Source organism: Ranitomeya variabilis, chromosome 1, assembly GCF_051348905.1.
Source record: "Ranitomeya variabilis isolate aRanVar5 chromosome 1, aRanVar5.hap1, whole genome shotgun sequence".
Lineage (NCBI taxonomy): Eukaryota > Metazoa > Chordata > Amphibia > Anura > Dendrobatidae > Ranitomeya > Ranitomeya variabilis.
Window position 1 is genome coordinate 189,612,256 of NC_135232.1, and position 14,888 is coordinate 189,627,143.

The 14,888-nt window shown below is 44.1% G+C and overlaps 1 long non-coding RNA gene across 1 annotated transcript in view; it reads left to right on the forward strand.

Annotated features, from left to right (window-relative positions):
* LOC143793847 (uncharacterized) overlaps window positions 1–14,888 on the forward strand; it is a 111,870-nt gene that overhangs the window by 79,181 nt on the left and 17,801 nt on the right. Inside the window, exon 4 of the long non-coding RNA XR_013220295.1 lies at window positions 9,953–10,072. This is a non-coding gene — a long non-coding RNA (uncharacterized LOC143793847). The remainder of the gene's footprint in view (window positions 1–9,952; window positions 10,073–14,888) is intronic.

Below are 14,888 nucleotides of genomic sequence, written 5' to 3' on the forward strand. Positions count from 1 at the left end.
TAGGGCTGAATCAGGAGTCAGGGTGAGGGTGGAGGCCTGAACATGCACACCTTCAGTGTAAACTTCAGGTAGATGGTCAGACAGGGTTTCCCTAGTCTGAGGGAAATTGCAGGGGCCCGGGTTATTAGCTCTCGCCCTCCTTGTATCCCCGTGACATTATAATCGGCCTAACACAAAAAAAAAAAAAAAAAGGGGGTTCCTTTTTTTTTTTCTTCTCTGTGTTTTGTCATGGATCCCATGACTTCCATAACCCGCCAGTTGGAGGCGCTGTCCCTACGGGTCACTGAGATGAGGGGAGCAGTGCAGCAACAGGGACTAGCAGTATCTAACATACAGGCTGGAGCGACAGGAGGAGTTAATGAGCCCAAGTTTTCTTTGCCTGAAAAATTTGCTGGGGAAGGCAGTAAATTTGTTTCTTTTCGTGAAGCTTGCAAACTGTATTTCCGTATGGGCCCGATCTCCTCTGGTAATGAGGCTCAACGTGTGGGCCTGGTGTTGTCATTATTAAGCGGGGATCCCAAAGCATGGGCATTTTCGTTGCCGTCTGATTCTGCTGCATTTAACTCAGTGGAGGGTTTATTTTCTGCTCTAGGACACATTTACGATGATCCAGACAGAATGGCTCTAGCAGAATCTAAGTTACGCACTATTTGCCAGGGGGAGCGTGTTGCAGAGGATTACTGTTCTGAATTTCGCCGCTGGGCGGTTGACACTCAGTGGAATGAGCCAGCATTGCGGAGTCACTTTATTCATGGAGTTTCTAATAGGGTTAAAAAAGCCCTCCTGATGTACGAGACTCCTGCTTCACTAGATTCCGCTATGAGTCTTGTTGTCCGCATTGATCGCCTTTTGCGTCAGGGGAATCATGAGACGCCGCCTGTGGGTGAAGGTTTAGGTTCACGTGAGGTTGCTGCAGGTGAGCCCACGGAATCTATGCAAATCGCAGGGGTGTCACATGTTAAGAATCGTACCCCTGTACTCAGGAAATAGGGAGCCTGTTTTTTCTGCGGTAAAACTGGTCATTTTATTAATATCTGTCCTCTGCTGAAAAACGCAACGGCGGAAAACTTCTGAGCTCAGAGGGTGTGGAGGAGTCCAGTCTGAGCTTATGTATATCCTCCATGATGATTTCTCAGTGCATGCTCCCTGCCCAAGTTGTTGTCGCTGGCAGAGAGATACCAATCACTATTTTTGTGGATAGTGGTTCCGCCACTAATCTCAGATTACGGTTCGTGATCCATACCCTATGCCACTGATACCAGATTTGTTCAACCAGGTGGCAGGTGCTAAGTGGTTTACCAAGCTTGACCTCAGGGGGGCGTACAACCTCATAAGAGTCCGTCAAGGTGATGAGTGGAAGACGGCTTTTAATACCTCTGAGGGTCATTTTGAAAATTTGGTGATGCCTTTTGGGTTAACTAACGCACCTGCAGTGTTCCAACATTTCATCAATGATGTGTTCTCGCATGTTTTGGGGAAATTCGTTATCGTGTACCTAGATGACATCCTCATATATTCTTGCGACCGTGATGCTCATTTAGATCATGTCAGGCAGGTGTTACAGCTTCTCAGAGAGAATAAGCTGTATGCTAAACTTGGGAAATGTGTATTTTTTGCTCAAGAGTTGCCGTTCTTGGGATATATTGTGTCTGCTTCTGGTTTTAAAATGGACGCCGCTAAGGTGCAAGCGGTGCTGCATTGGGAACGTCCTGATAACCTGAAAGCACTTCAGCGGTTCCTTGGGTTTTCTTACTACTATAGGAAATTTATCAAGGATTTTTCTATCATTGCTAAACCGCTAACTGACATGACTAAAAAGGGTACCAATTTCTCCATTTGGCCTGAGGCTGCTGTTCGCGCATTTGAATTTCTCAAGAACAGTTTTGTTTCAGCCCCCATTCTTGTGCAGCCAGACGTATCTAAACACTTTGTCATGGAAGTCGATGCGTCTGAGGTTGGTGTGGGGGCGGTACTATCTCAAGGCTCATCCTTGAGTGGATTGCGTCCGTGCGCCTATTTCTCCAAAAAACTGTCGTCCGCTGAACGTAACTACGATATCGGCAACAGGGAGTTGTTGGCTATTAAGTTGGCCTTTGAGGAATGGCGACACTCTTTGGAGGGGTCGGTACATCAGGCCACTGTTATTACCGACCATAAGAATCTGCTGTATTTGGAGTCTGCCAAGCGTCTGTCTCCCAGGCAGGCTCGCTGGGCATTGTTTTTCACGCGGTTCAACTTTGTTGTCACTTACAGACCAGGGTCTAAAAACACTAAGGCGGATGCTCTGTCCAGGTGTTTTCCGGGGGGAGAACCTCGGGAAGACCCAGTACCCATCCTCCAAAAGGGTGTTGTGGTTTCAGCCCTTACTACCGAGGTTGAGGCTGAGATTGCCGAGGCTCAGGAGGAGGTACCATCTGAGCTTCCCATTAACAAATCTTTTGTACCACTTCATCTCCGCCTGAAGGTGTTGGCGGAGCATCATGATACTGTCCTGGCTGGCCACCCAGGGGTTAGAGGTACTTTGGAGTTGGTGTCATGTCGGTTTTGGTGGCCCAAAATCCGACAGGACATGGTCTCATATGTGTCTGCTTGCACCACGTGTGCTAGGGCGAAGACGCCCCGCTCCCGTCCTGTTGGCACACTACTTCCTCTGGAGGTACCTAGTAAGCCATGGATGGAAATCTCCATGGATTTCATCACGGATTTGCCTCCCTCAGCTGGGAACACGGTCATTTTAGTGATTGTGGATCGGTTTTCAAAAATGTCGCACTTTGTGTCTTTGCCTTCTTTACCTAACGCTAAGACTCTTGCTCAGGTGTTTGTGCAGGAGGTGGTCAGGCTTCATGGAGTTCCGTCTGACATCTTGTCAGATAGGGGTACTCAGTTTGTAGCAAAATTTTGGAAAGCATTTTGCTCACGGCTGGGGATCAAGTTGTCTCATTCGTCTGCGTTTCATTGCCAGTCAAATGGTCAGACCGAGCGTATGAACCAAAATTTGGAGCAGTACTTGCGCTGCTTTGTCTCTGATAACCAGGAGGAGTGGTCTACCTTTCTTCCTTTGGCCGAGTTTGCCATCAATAATCACCGCCAGGAGTCGTCTGGGGAGTCTCCGTTTTTTTGTGTTTACGGGCTACATCCTCAGTTTTGTACGTTGAGTCAGAGAGGCTCTTCCGGCGTTCCGGAGGAAGACCAGTTAGGAACACAATTGTCATCAGTCTGGAGGAGAGTGAAACAGCGCCTGTTGAGTGTGGGTGCTAGGTACAAACGTGTGGTTGACAGTAGGCGTGTGCCAGGTCCAGACCTGAGTGTGGATGACTGGGTGTGGTTATCCACAAAAAACATAAGACTCAAGATACCATCCCTTAAATTGGGTCCATGGTTTATTGGTCCATTTAGGGTCACCGCCGTCATTAACCCAGTAGCGTACTGACTGGAGCTCCATATGGTGTATAAAATACACAACGTGTTCCACAGGTCTCTTCTTAAGAAGGTGGTGGGTTCTGTGGACGCGGCGCCTATGCCACCTCCAGTCTTGGTGGATGGTAACCTAGAATTTGAAGTCTCCAAGGTGGTTGACTCTCGTGTGGTGCGCCGCACTTTACAATATTTGGTACACTGGCGTGGTTATGGGCCTGAGGAGAGGTCCTGGGTACCAGCCTCAGACATTCATGCGGATCGGCTGGTCAGGTGTTTTCATCATCGCCATCCGGACAAGCTGGGTCCTATAAGCCGTGAGGGCCCTGGGGTCCCTCGTAGAAGGTGGGGTACTGTCATGTCAGACAGTGTTCAGACCAGGTCGTCTGACAGACAGCGGTAATTCCACGTTTGACCACTGTTTGCTCATTGGCGTCGGCTAGTTTTCGTCTGGCTGCTCCGGGGTTAATTTATCTGATCCTCGGATTGGAAGCTGGGCCATGCCCATTTCCTTTAAATGGTTCTCCTGATCTTTGGGCGTCGCCGATTATAGCTTCTGTCTTATCCGTGGTTATCTCGGTCCGGAGTGGAGAGCTGGTTGTTGGAGAATCGTTGCTGGTGGTGTATTTTCCTTGTCTTATTTACTCCTTCCTATATTTGTATTTATTTTGCCCTGCACCGTTATAGTGTATTCCTGATTGACTGTGGCGTGGTGTATATTTTCCTTTATCCTTGTTTGTTATAACTGTGGGTATTGGTCTATTGCATTCACTGGGTGGTGGGTGGTGGTATTCAGTCTAGGGCTGAATCAGGAGTCAGGGTGAGGGTGGAGGCCTGAACATGCACACCTTCAGTGTAAACTTCAGGTAGAGGGTCAGAGAGGGTTTCCCTAGTCTGAGGGAAATTGCAGGGGCCCGGGTTATTAGCTCTCGCCCTCCTTGTATCCCCGTGACAGATCCTGTCAGGTTTGTCATAAAGTAACCCTAACACATCAAAAAAAGCATTTATCGAAGATCGTTCTTGGTTTGTGGGGACAAAAAGAATGGCCAAGTCTGAGGGCCTCCTGGCAGTAGTGACATGATTATTTCCACCAACTGGGACTCCTACCATGGAGACCGGGGTCACAGGGAAAAAAATAACTTAATGTTCACCTTAAACACCCTGAACTGATCTATCTCCCCTGAATATTTATCAGGGAGATCAACTACTGGTTCCAGAAAGACCAACTGTACATTAGAAAGAATAGCTGTCAAAGCTACTGCCAGCAGCGAATGATTCTGAGTAGCACCTATCAGGCTGAAAAGCTGATTCTGCTGCTGAGTTTGGGATGTTTCTCATTTCTGATGCTCCCTGGCCAGATCCTTGGTTTCATACCGGTGAGAGCAGGGCTACCACTAAGAATTTCTGGGCCCCATACTGTCAAAATTTTGGTGGGCTCCCTTGAAACTCCACCAAGGCTCCACCCTAGTCCTGCCTCCAACCCTCGAACCTTCCACAGTCCCACCACCATCTCTTGGAAAAACACCACTTCTGCACCATGTCCTCACCAATTACACATTAAGAGTTCCCATCACCAGATCTCATACATAGCCAGCAGCTTTTGTTTTGGCCAAAAGATTTTTTAATCTACCACCACGACAAGGTAGACTCTTTTGGCAGGGCCCTACTCTACTGTAACTTATTAAACATTTGTTAAAACAAGCAATACAATTTTTGGTATATTTTTTTGTATATTTTAAAATTTTTAAATGACCACACCATGACCAGACCACATATTACCAACACATAGTGACTGAATAATACCACATACAAGGAACAAATACCGCCACACCATGAAAAGTCCACATATTACCCCGCAGTGACCGAATAATAGCATATACAAGGAACATGGACTTTTTACTGTATGTCCAGTTTCCTGTTCAAAATTCACCAGTCGAATAAAGCTTGTTAAAGGTTGCAGCCAAGCCAATTAACATGCTTTTAGATAGTGGGTATTTCCGGAGCCATCACAGCCATACCAAGCATTGGCATGGCTGTGATTGGCCACCACACCACATGACTCAGCCTGTATAAAGGCCGAATCATGAGTGTTGCCACCATTATGCTCTTATTAGTGTAGGGATAGGACACAGATTGAGTGAGGGTCAGATTCTGACTGCGAGTTCTGCAACAAAAATGCTGTGTGTACTCTTCAACCAATATTTGTGGTAGTACACTGCTAGTACGGTTTATTAAGACACTGTGTGTGCTCTGCACCCCGCATCTATGGTAGTAATTTTCCTTTAAGCTGCTGTGTGTACTCTGCATCCCCTCCGCTTGTGGGAGCAATGTTCCTTTAAGCCGCTTTGTGCACTCTCCATCCCCCTGCCTGTGGAAGTTATGTTCCTTTAAGCCACTGTGTGCATGAGGCGCCCCCATGCCTGTGGAAGTAATGTTCTTCTAAGCCGCTGTGTGTTTTCTATTAGTCAGACAAATAAATAATTGAATTGGCATCAGCGGTCTCATTGCCATTAGTAGGCAAAGACATAATTTTTTCAGGACTGCTGTGTGTTTTTTAGTAGCCTGGGAAATAAATAATAATTGGCATCAGCTGTCTAGTTGTCATTTCTAGGCCAAAGAAATAATTTGTCAGTATAGCTGTGTGTTTTCTAGTAGCGTTGCAAATAAATAATTGGCATCAGCCATCTAATTGCCATTAGTAGGCCAAATAAATAATTTTTCAGGACCACTGTGTGTTTTTTAGTAGTCTGGGAAATGAATAATTGGCTTCAGCCATCTTGTTGAAATTTGTAGGGCAAAGAAATAGTTTTTCTGTACCGCTGTGTCTTTTCTAGCAGTGTGGCAAATAAATAATTGGCATCAGGTGTCTCATTGTCATTTGAAGGCAAAGTAAATAATTTTTCTGTACTGCTGTGTAATTTTTAGTAGTCTGGGAAATAAATAATTGGCACTAGCCTTCTCATGCTGTTAGTAGGCCAAAGAAATAATTTTTCAGCATTGCTGTGTGTTTTGCAGTAGCCTGGAAAATAAATAATTGGCATCAGCCATCTCGCTGCCATTTGTAGGGCAGAGAAATAATCTATACCGCTGTGTCTTTAATAGCAGAGTGGCAATAAATAATTGGCATCAGGTGTATTATTGACATTTGTAGGGGAAAAAATTACTTTTCAGGACCCCGTGTGATTTCTAGTAGTGTTGCAAATAAAAAATTGGCATCAGTCATCTCATTGTCACTTGTAGGCCCAAAAAATATTTTTTCTGTACAGCTGTGTCTTTTCTAGTAATGTGGCAAATAAATAAATCTCAGCAGCTGTCTTTTTTCCATTTGTAGGCCAAACAAATAATTTTACTGTACCGCTGTGTCTATACAAGTAATGTTTCAACAGAATTCTACACTGAAGCTGTCTCTTTCCCATTTGTGGGCCAAAAAAATTTTTATTCTACCGCTGTGTTTATACAAGTAGTATATCTAAAAAATTATTCCACAGGGTGGGCCATTTATGTGGATATACCTAAATAAAATGGGAATGGTTGGTGATATCAACTTCCTGTTTGTGACATATTAGTATATGGGAGGGGGAAACTTTTCAAGATGGGTGGTGACCATGGCAGCCATTTTGAAATCTGCCATTTTGGTTCCAACTTTATCTTTTTCAATGGGAAGAGGGTCATGTGACACATCAAACTTACTGAGAATTTCACAAGAAAAACAATGGTTTGCTTGGTTTTAACGTAACTTTATTCTTTCATGATTTACTTACAAATTTATGACCACTTATAAAATGTGTTCAAAGTGCTGCCCATTGTGTTGGATTGTCAATGCAACCCTCTTCTCCCACTCTTGACACATTGATAGCAACACCGCAGAAGAAATGCTAGTGGAGCGCCCCCAGACACAGGCCCACGGGGTACTCGGTACCGGGCCTCTCGGTCTTGGTCCTGGGGTTGTCACGGTGGCTAGACCCGGTCCGTGACCCTGCTAAGGGGCGTCCAATGAAAGATGTGATGATGGTGCGTGGTGCAGGTTGCGATGAATAACGAGGACACAGGGTTGCAGTCTCTTTACCTCTTTACTGAAGGCTTCAGGATCCTCAATCCAGAGTACTGCTAACAGGGCTGGCTGAGACCGGCCGGTCCGAATGCACATCCAGAGTTCCCTTTGCAGGTGGAAATCAGTGCCTACCTTCTAGCGCCTGTGTGTTGTAGTACCTCCCTGCTGAGCACCATGGGATAGTCCTCACAACTGTTGTGTCTGTTTCTGATGTTCTTCTCTCACAACTCGTATCTATTCTGATGTTCTTCTCCGTCCCCCAGATGATATGGATAGGACGCACCCGTATTATGGGTAGGCCTGAGTTCTTCCGGGACCCTAGCGTTGCCCCTCTCCCACAATTGCCCCCTATGTCTGCTTAGGTGATTTAGGTGAGACAGCCAACCTATAATCAACTGTCCTGCTGCTGTTTGAAGTATTGCTTGGAGCCTAATACTTCCTCGGCATTCCGGCCACCGACTACACGCCTCAGTAGGATGTTGCCTCGATATTACGGCACAACTCCTACTGGCTTTATCTCCTTTTTGCTTCGATCTCGTTTCTCACTTCTCCACAGTAAACCTCGCTTCTTTTCCTTTCTTAGGATGCCACTGCATTCGAGTGCAGGCGTGGCTCCGTAATGTTCTGTTCTGTTCGCTAGGCCACTGTCAGGATCCCACCCCTGACAGAGACCCCCCTGAATCTTCCCCCCGCAACACCCTCTGCCACAGGATGTTGCCTGGTTCCAACCCACTCAGCTTCTAACTAACTTCCTATCCAGCCCCCAGTTTTACCAGATTGTGAGGAGTGGCCTAATGCATAGAACCCTTTGCTCCCCCTGGTGGCCAGAATGTGAAGTGTAAAGTGTGACTGTGATACCTGGTCAGGTGAACTCCTTAAGGGCCATCAGATGTACCATCACTCCCCTTAGCGGCGGAGCGTCAGTACTGCAACGACCAGGACTCTGGGGCGCTGCACTAGCACAGGCTTCCAGTATCCATTTCAGATGCTGCACATCTCCTATTTTTACAGCATAGACAATTGCCTTCAGATGACCCCAAAGATAAAAGTCTAAGGGAGTCAGATCGGGAGACCTTGGTGGCCATTCAACTGGCCCACGATGACCGATCCACTTTCCAAGAAACTGTTCATGTAGGAATGCTCGGACCTGGCACCCAAGAAGGTGCACCACCACATTATGGTGCTGGCTTTTTCTGATGGTGATACATTCATTTAGATGTTCTGACATTGCATTAATGTTTGGAGCAACTCTGTGAGCTTTGAGCTAAGAATTTTTACCTTGTTGTTTTTTTATATGCTTTGCCCCTCTCTTCTGCTTAACTTTAGTAAGTAGGCTGTATGTTTTTTTAAGACTAATTGCTTTACTCATTGTTTGGTATTTTGTTATTTACTTTACTCACTTTAACATCTGTCCTTTGTTCAGCACACTTCTCCTCTCTTAGTTAATTCATACTCTGCTCTGCTCTCCGCTTCTTTTGGAAGAACGTCAAGCAACTTGACGGCAGTTAAGAGAGTTTAGTTCCTAGTTGCTATCTAATAGTTTTTTGGTTAGGGCTATCTCTGTACCTGCAGGCACCACTAGGGATTGTGTTGTCAGTCTATACAAGAACCGGCAGGCTCAAGTACACTTTTTTAGTGTCTAACCTATTAATCCTGCGTGAGTTGCTACACAAGCTTAACCTAAACGCTGCCTCCTGCTAATAGAGACCACATCAGATGGTGGTGCTGGGCGTTGCAACATGCTGAGTAAGGTTTTCCACATTTCAGTCATGCTAACCTTTCCTTCCAAGTTGGTGCTGGTGTCCATCTGGGTGGTGACCCAGTAATCCGCACTTGCAAGAATCTAGGCAACTTGCAACTTAGGGGTCGTTATACAGGCACAGCAGCATGTATTGCCTCATGTGTGCCAGGCCGCCCAGAGGCAACAACAATTTTCCATTGGAATCAGGTCAGGTCAGGTGACCTTTGCCATTCTAGCAGTGCTATTTTCCTTCTCTGAAACCAATTGAGATATTCCTTGGCTGTGTGTTTGGGATCATTATCTTGCTGAAATGTCCACCCTTGTTTCATCTTCACCATCCTGGTAGATAGCAGCAGATTTGTTCATTCATCCTTCATTCAATTATATGAAGTTTGCCAGTGTTGTATGCTGAAATACATCCCCACACCATAATTTTCGCACATCCAAACATCACTGTTAGAACAGTGTTTTTGAGGTGATATGGAGTGCCTTTTGGCCTCCAAACATTGTGTGTATTATGGCATCCAAAGAGTTCAATTTTTTATGTCATCTGATCAGACTATATTCTCTCAGTATTTCATAGGCTTGTCTAAATATAAATGTTGCTGAGCAAAATTTAAATGCACTTGAACATGCTTTATATTCAGCAATGGTGTCTTCTGTGGTGAGCGTGCATATATGCAATGAAGGTTGAGTGCATTACTTTTGGGGGGGTTTTTATAAACAATTGTACCTTCTGATTCCAGGTATTTTTGTAGCTCTCCACAGGTGTTCCTTGGCTCATGGCCAACTCTTCTGATAATTTTTTTCATTATGCTGTCTGAAATATTGCTGGGAATATTGCTGGGCATCTACAATGCAGACAGGTAAGCAGCATCAGCGTGAAAATGCAGTAAGCGGGCAAAGACAGCCTGCAATTTCAACAGCATATTTGGCATATCTGTGTAATTTTTAAGTAATCTCTATGCAACCAAAGTCAGCACATGCACCAGGCAAGGGATGTGAGTCAAACTGGCAAAGCCCAGATCTGCTTCAAGATTTTGCCCATTATCGCACATCTGTTCTTTAATTCCCATCCTGATCGTAGCCAGTTTAAGATGAAATTATGTTACTTCTGCTTCCAGATTATGACCCTAACAGTGCTTACTGGAGCCTACAGTAGTTTAGAAATTATTTTGTAACCAATACTATCAGTATGTTATGCAACAATAAGGTTGCAAAGGTCTTGAGACAGCTCACTAGTTTTAACCACCATGAGATGTTTTTTGTGTGGTACCTTGGTAATATGAAACATTATTATAGCTCATCACTTGAAACAGCTGATATTAATTGGCAAGTTTGCTTTATAATTACTGATATATTTCAGCTGGTGTCATGACTAGGGTTGAGCGAAACGGGTCGATCATTTTCAAAAGTCGCCGACTTTTGGCTAAGTCGGCGTCTCATGAAACCCGATCCGACCCCTGTGCTTGTCGGCCATGCGGTACGCGACTTTCGCGCCAAAGTCGCGTTTCAATGACGCGAAAAGCGCCATTTCTCAGCCAATGAAGGTGAACGCAGAGTGTGGGCAGCGTGATGACATACAGGTCCTTCTCAAAAAATTAGCATATAGTGTTAAATTTCATTATTTACCATAATGTAATGATTACAATTAAACTTTCATATATTATAGATTCATTATCCACCAACTGAAATTTGTCAGGTCTTTTATTGTTTTAATACTGATGATTTTGGCCTACAACTCCTGATAACCCAAAAAACCTGTCTCAATAAATTAGCATATCAAGAAAAGGTTCTCTAACCGACCTATTACCCTAATCTTCTGAATCAACTAATTAACTCTAAACACATGCAAAAGATACCTGAGGCTTTTAAAAACTCCCTGCCTGGTTCATTACTCAAAACCCCCATCATGGGTAAGACTAGCGACCTGACAGATGTCAAGAAGGCCATCATTGACCCCCTCAAGCAAGAGGGTAAGACACAGAAAGAAATTTCTCAACAAATAGGCTGTTCCCAGAGTGCTGTATCAAGGCACCTCAATGGTAAGTCTGTTGGAAGGAAACAATGTGGCAGAAAACGCTGTACAACGAGAAGAGGTGACAGGACCCTGAGGAAGATTGTGGAGAAGGACCGATTCCAGACCTTGGGGAACCTGAGGAAGCAGTGGACTGAGTCTGGTGTGGAAACATCCAGAGCCACCGTGCACAGGCGTGTGCAGGAAATGGGCTACAGGTGCCGCATTCTCCAGGTAAAGCCACTTTTGAACCATAAACAGCGGCAGAAGCGCCTGACCTGGGCTACAGAGAAGCAGCACTGGACTGTTGCTAAGTGGTCCCAAGTACTTTTTTCTGATGAAAGCAAATTTTGCATGTCATTCGGAAATCAAGGTGCCAGAGTCTGGAGGAAGACTGGGGAGAAGGAAATGCCAAAATGCCTGAAGTCCAGTGTCAAGTACCCACAGTCAGTGATGGTGTGGGGTGCCATGTCAGCTGCTGGTGTTGGTCCACTGTGTTTCATCAAGGGCAGGGTCAATGCAGCTAGCTATCAGGAGATTTTGGAGCACTTCATGCTTCCATCGGCTGAAATGCTTTATGGAGATGAAGATTTCATTTTTCAGCACGACCTGGCACCTGCTCACAGTGCCAAAACCACTGGTAAATGGTTTACTGACCATGGTATTACTGTGCTCAATTGGCCTGCCAACTCTCCTGACCTGAACCCCATAGAGAATCTGTGGGATATTGTGAAGAGAAAGTTGAGAGACGCAAGACCCAACACTCTGGATGAGCTTAAGGCCGCTATTGAAGCATCCTGGGCCTCCATAACATCTCAGCAGTGTCACAGGCTGATTGCCTCCATGCCACGCCGCATTGAAGCAGTCATTTCTGCCAAAGGATTCCCGACCAAGTATTTAGTGCATAAATGAACATTATTATTTGATGGTTTTTTTGTTTGTTATTAAAAAACACTTTTATTTGATTGGACGGTTGAAATATGCTAATTTATTGAGACAGGTTTTTTGGGTTATCAGGAGTTGTAGGCCAAAATCATCAGTATTAAAACAATAAAAGACCTGACAAATTTCAGTTGGTGGATAATGAATCTATAATATATGAACGTTTAATTGTAATCATTACATTATGGTAAATAATGAAATTTAACACTATATGCTAATTTTTTGAGAAGGACCTGTAGATCCTGGTCCCCACCATCTTAGAGAAGGGCATTGCAGTGATTGGCTTGCTGTCTGCGGCGTCACAGGGGCTATAAAGGGGCGTTCCCGCCGACCGCCATCTTACTGCTGCTGATCTGAGCTTAGGGACAGGTTGCTGCCGCTTCGTCAGAAGCAGGGAGAGCGTTAGGCAGGGTCCACTAACCACCAAACCGCTTGTGCTGCAGCGATTTCCACTGTCCAACACCACCTTCGGTGTGCAGGAACAGTGGAAGCTATTTTTTTTTTTTCCCCTCAGCGCTGTAGCTCATTGGGCTGCCCTAGAAGGCTCCGTGATAGCTGCATTGCTGTGTGTACGCCACTGTGGAAACCAACTGCTTTTTTCAAAGCACATATCCTCTTGTTCCTTCCTTTCTGCACAGCTATCTTTTTTGTTTGTCCACACTTTTTATTTAATTTGTGCATCAGTCCACTCCTATTGCTGCCTGCCATACCTGGCTTAGATTACTGCAGGGAGATAGTAATTGTAGGACAGTTTTTTTTTTTTTTTTTGTTTTTTTTGTGGGAGATTAAGATTGGCATTTCTGCTACAGTGCCATCCCTGTGTGTGCCATCTCTCACTGAGTGGGCCATAGAAAGCCTATTTATTTTTTCCGTGATTTGTGTTCTAAATTCTACCTCAACACAAAAACACTACATCAATCAGTGGGAGAAAAATATTGGCCTCAGTCAGGGCTTGTGTGCCACTGCTGTGTGTGCTATCTCTCATTCAGTGGGCTATAGCAAGCCTATTTTTTTTTTTTTTTTTTTAATATTATTTGGTTTCTAAAGTCTCCCTGAAAAAAAAAACAAAAACCTAAAAAAACAGTGGGAGAGTAATATTGCCCTTTCAGCTTGTGTGCCAGTCTTGACTCCTGGGTGTGCCACCTCTCTCCCTCTCATTCAGTGGGCCATAGAAAGCCTATTTTTTTTTTTTTAAATATTATTGGGTTTCTAAAGTCTCCCTTAAAAAACAAAAAATACATAAAAAAACAGTGGGAGAGTAATATTGCCCTTTCAGCTTGTGTGCCAGGCTTGACTCCTGGGTGTGCCACCTCTCTCCCTCTCATTCAGTGGGCCATAGAAAGCCTATTTATTTATTTTTTTTAATATTATTGGGTTTCTAAAGTCTCCCTTAAAAAACAAAAAATACATAAAAAAACAGTGGGAGAGTAATATTGCCCTTTCAGCTTGTGTGCCAGTCTTGACTCCTGGGTGTGCCACCTCTCTCCCTCTCATTCAGTGGGCCATAGAAAGCCTATTTATTTATTTTTTTAAATATTATTGGGTTTCTAAAGTCTCCCTTAAAAAACAAAAAATACATAAAAAAACAGTGGGAGAGTAATATTGCCCTTTCAGCTTGTGTGCCAGTCTTGACTCCTGGGTGTGCCACCTCTCTCTCTCATTCAGTGGGCCATAGAAAGGCTATTTTTTTTTTTGTTTTTTTAATATTATTTGGTTTCTAAAGTCTCCCTGAAAAAAAAAAAAAAACATACAAAAAACAGTGGGAGAGTAATATTGCCCTTTCAGCTTGTGTGCCAGTCTTGACTCCTGGGTGTGCCACCTCTCTCCCTTTCATTCAGTGGGCCATAGAAAGCCTATTTATTTTTTTTTAAAAATATTATTGGGTTTCTAAAGTCTCCCTTAAAAAACAAAAAATACATAAAAAAACAGTGGGAGAGTAATATTGCCCTTTCAGCTTGTGTGCCAGTCTTGACTCCTGGGTGTGCCACCTCTCTCCCTTTCATTCAGTGGGCCATAGAAAGCCTATTTATTTTTTTTAAAAAATATTATTGGGTTTCTAAAGTCTCCCTTAAAAAACAAAAAATACATAAAAAAACAGTGGGAGAGTAATATTGCCCTTTCAGCTTGTGTGCCAGTCTTGACTCCTGGGTGTGCCACCTCTCTCTCTCATTCAGTGGGCCATAGAAAGGCTATTTTTTTTTTTGTTTTTTTAATATTATTTGGTTTCTAAAGTCTCCCTGAAAAAAAAAAAAAACATACAAAAAACAGTGGGAGAGTAATATTGCCCTTTCAGCTTGTGTGCCAGTCTTGACTCCTGGGTGTGCCACCTCTCTCCCTTTCATTCAGTGGGCCATAGAAAGCCTATTTATTTTTTTAAAAAAATATTATTGGGTTTCTAAAGTCTCCCTTAAAAAACAAAAAATACATAAAAAAACAGTGGGAGAGTAATATTGCCCTTTCAGCTTGTGTGCCAGTCTTGACTCCTGGGTGTGCCACCTCTCTCTCTCATTCAGTGGGCCATAGAAAGGCTATTTTTTTTTTGGTTTTTTTAATATTATTTGGTTTCTAAAGTCTCCCTGAAAAAAAAAAAACAACACATACAAAAAACAGTGGGAAAGTAATATTGCCCTTTCAGCTTGTGTGCCAGTCTTGACTCCTGGGTGTGCCACCTCTCTCCCTTTCATTCAGTGGGCCATAGAAAGCCTATTTATTTTTTTTTTTAA